We start from the raw sequence: 4,139 nt of genomic DNA, 5'->3' as shown, positions 1-4,139 counted from the left end.
TCTTTTGGTGCAACAAGGATCTCATTAAGAACCAAGCCCTGGCGCCATCTCCTGGCAGTCTCCAAAACTGAAAAACAGACGTTTCACACAAGGGACCCCTCCCTCTCCTTGACAGAAATTAAGTTCAGGGGGGAAAATTGGCTATTTCGTAGGAACTTCTGTGTTTTCAACCTCCTGTTAAATATTTGAATCAAGAAGAGCAGATGGTAGCAGGCTCAGCCACTTACAGTCCCCACAAGAGACTGTCCCTGCTATGCCGCCACTTCCTTTGTTTCTGTAAGCGCTTGTCACTCAGCAGAGGTACCCGGAGATCAGAGGCAGCATGTTTATAAGATGTAAATATATCTTCAGTGGCTGGTGCTTGGCCCCATCCCCACCAAGGCACCCAGTCTTACCTGAGGATAGTCCTCTGCCCAAATTAGCATCCTCAAATACTTCGACTTTCTCGAGATACTTTACACAAAGAAATCTCTCATGAGATCTGCCTTCAAAGAGTTGGGCTCCCAGCTCACTGCAGAGCAACAAGCCTAAGTTTACCTCAGTACCCAAATTCTCACGGTAAGGATCAGTTTGGGGTCTTGCTCTCCATAGGGAAGAGAAAGGTGGCACCTTGCCATCATGGCCACTTTCACTTTCCAGGGTTTTGGTGGGAGCAAGTGGCTGCCTGGCCTGGGTAGCTTCAGCTGTTTGTATTCAGCTCCACGCTCACCTTAAAGCCTGGTAACTTGGCATCATTAGGCACAGAGCCTGAAAATGACTAGAAAAAATAAATCTGCAGGGTTGTTGACCAAGGAGTGAACCAAAATCCTAAAGAATTCTGGATTATTCCACTGGAAGGATAAGCAGGGCAGCTTTGAAGACAGGGAAGTCACTGGCTGGGTTGGTTCCTCCCTGCTCCATTCAAAGATATACAGTCACTTGTTTAAAATGTATTGAGCCCTTTCTGCTTGCCTGGTAATGTGACGAGCACCTTACCAGTAGTTCCTCATTTAATCTCAACACCAACCCGTGCAATGCAATTGATACCATTCTTATTTCCACTTAACAGACAAAAACTCGCTCAGAGAGGGCCTTAAATAACTTGCCCAAGGTCTTATAGCAAGTACGTGGTAGAGGCAAGATTCAAATTCATTTATCCTGATTCCTCTTAACCACTATATGAAAGTGTCTTTCAGAGACTCAGGACTTAGGATTTTCATGGGCACTGCTGAAAACTCAGCCTCTCCTCATATTTGCAGGATGAATGAAATGGGGTAATTCCCCACCAATAAAGAAGGCGCACTCGTAGCCCTTGGGATGTGTGTAGTGGAGGAGGAGGAGATGCATTAGTATCGGGCACCTAATTTTAGTTCTTCTGGAACAGCACGTACCCAATATAAATTCTTTCCCCTGGATTCACATGCTTGAACCAGTTACTGAACCATAACCCTCATCCCCAGCCTGTCTTTTAGGACCCTGTCAGTAATTTTCTCACACCATCCATGCTTGACGATTGATTTCTCATGGTTATTTGCAAAAGCACAAATACAAACGCTATTAACTGGCAATAAAACTAGCCAGCCGTTTCTAAAACCCAGTGCCGGCGACTGCTCAGTGGTCTTTGGGGACCTTGGTTTGCCAGATCCTGCTAAAGCAAGCATGGCTTTTGATACTAAAATGCCAAGGGTGGCAACCTTGTCTCATGCTCTTTCCAAAATTTATAGAATGAGTAGGTCTGGTTGGGTCAGGGGAAGGGAGATAGTCTTATAAGAATCATAGAAAACTTTGAGGATTCTTGATTCTAAAAACCATCCATGGAGCCTCAATATATATAGATCTCATATTTTTTCTAGATAACATTGCTTTTTTAAAAAAAAGAATGTAGAAATTTAATAAACATTCATTAACCATCTGTTGGGTTCCTAGTACTATGCAGGGCACTGTGGGTATCAAAGAAAGGTCACCATACCTGCCTTCAAGGCACTTAGAATCTAGTTAAGGAGACATGAGCCACACATGAAGCAATTCAAGAATAAGACAGAATAGGCCAGGCACACTGCCTCATGCCTGTAATCCTAGCAATTTGGGAGGCTAAGGCAGGAAGATCGCATGAGGCCGGGAGTTTGAGACCAGCCTGGGCAACATAGCAAGACCCTGTCTCTACAAAAAATTAATTAGTTAATTAATTAATTTTTTAAAAGAAGAAGACAGGGCAGGCAGTACACAGTCAGGCGTGAGATGGCGAGGTGCAGATAACAGGGACTGTCCACGCTCAGAGGTGGCAGTGATCGGCACAGTGGGAGCAGTCGGAGAGGAAGCCCACTGGTCCCGCCCTGTCTGTACCTCACCAGACCTCAGTTACCTGATCTGTAAAATGACAGAACTCAGTGGTTCACTCAACAAATCCCTTCTGAGCACTGTCCATAAATCACGTGCTGCTTGTGGTTCTGGTGATCCAGGGTCAAACAAGAAGATGATTTTGCCCTCATGGATCTTATAGTGTGGTGGGGAAGAAGGGGAAGGCAGACAATGCACAGAAGAATGAATAGATACATTATATGGCAGGTGGCGATAAGGGCATGAGAGAAGTAAGTCTATGGCGGAGAGCTGTGTTAGAAGGTGGTTGGAGGCATCTCATGCACAAATAACATAAGGGTAGGGGTGCGGATGGAGTGAGGGAGCAACTCGAACTCATATCTGTGGGAAGAGCCTTCCTGGGAGAAGGAACAATGAGGCGAAGGCAGGAATGGTTCAAAATGTTTGGGGAACAGCAGGGCGGCCAGCATGGCTGGGTCAGCAGAAGTGTTGGGGAGCGGCGGGCAACGAACAGCAGCCAGGAGCCCATCACTGAGAGCCCGGCAGACGGTGGTACATTCAGATGGGACGCTCTGAAGGCTTGAGAATGTGTGCAAGAGTATCCCAAACCATCTCCCACTCTAAGGGTTGGGACTTGAGCAAGGCCATCCTGAACAAGCAGGATCTAGAACGGAGGTCTATAGATGCTAAGTACTCACATTTAAGATGCTGCAGGCTCCTTTGCATTTAGGGAGTAATTTAACTAGGGACATAATCAAACTAAAGGGAAAAAAACTTCAGGGGTAGAAGTTCAGAGACGGAGAGTCTCAGGCCTTTCCTGAGCAAACTGGGAAATACTAATATATGGTGCCTTTGATCATCTTTAGGCAGCCAGAGCCCTCACACCGTCTCTTTTCTGTTTGAAGATGCCCAATGTGGTGCCTTATCAGAGCCAGGCAAGATCCTGTCCTCCCAAATACCAACGTGCCATTCAAAACTCACTTCTCCTGTGTTTCATTGCCGCTGTTATCTCTACTATAGATAACAGGTGGGTGCTAGTGTTAAGTAAATCCAAGCTAATTGGTTAGAGCTGCCCATATTTCATAGAAGTCTGACAACATAGAAGAGAGAAAATAGTGGCCCCAGAACGTCTGGAAGGTGTCAGGTGAGAAGCAGTCCATTGCAAGCAGGAAGTTTAATTGAAGACTCATGTTTTATCTTAAGATTCATGTGAATGTTGCATTCTACTCCAGATCCTTTAAGTTTGTAAGAACTTAAAAGCAATGTTTTGTATTACTCAATGAGCAAATAAGGCCTGCCAAGAAAATATGCCACACACATTATCCTGTGCTTTGCCACACACCTAGCATACTATCTGGTATCTCCAGGCCTGGACAAACTCAACTTGAAAAGCATTAAGTTGATAACTAAACGTAACCCTATTAAAGCACTTTTCTCTCCAGAAGGATCTTAAGTAGGTGCTAATATATGGGATTTCAAGGATCATGACTCACTATTGGAGGATATATATGAGGCAGAAGGCTCCTAAAGCAAAACTGGGTATCTTCTTAAATAAAGACCCTAATGCCAGACCTGATTCCACAACTGTTTATCTTAACAAAAGCGCGAGCCATTTCAATGCTGAGTTGAGTTACCAATACAAGTTGGAAATATTCTGCATCTTAACCATCTCTGAACATCCGCAGGCATAAATGAGAATAACATGCACAAGATGGCAGCTCCACAGGCATCACACAAGTCTCAGTAAATTCCTTCAGTGTCACATGCCCTTAGAAAGTGATTTTGTTGCAGTGAATATGAAAGCATTTGCAAAGAAACTGACACTCTTCTGTTACCTAAGTGGT

The sequence above is a fragment of the Eulemur rufifrons genome, chromosome 17 (assembly GCF_041146395.1).
Source record: "Eulemur rufifrons isolate Redbay chromosome 17, OSU_ERuf_1, whole genome shotgun sequence".
Classification (NCBI taxonomy): Eukaryota; Metazoa; Chordata; class Mammalia; order Primates; family Lemuridae; genus Eulemur; species Eulemur rufifrons.
The sequence above is the reverse complement of the archived record's forward strand: the minus strand, read 5'-3'. Positions refer to the sequence as shown.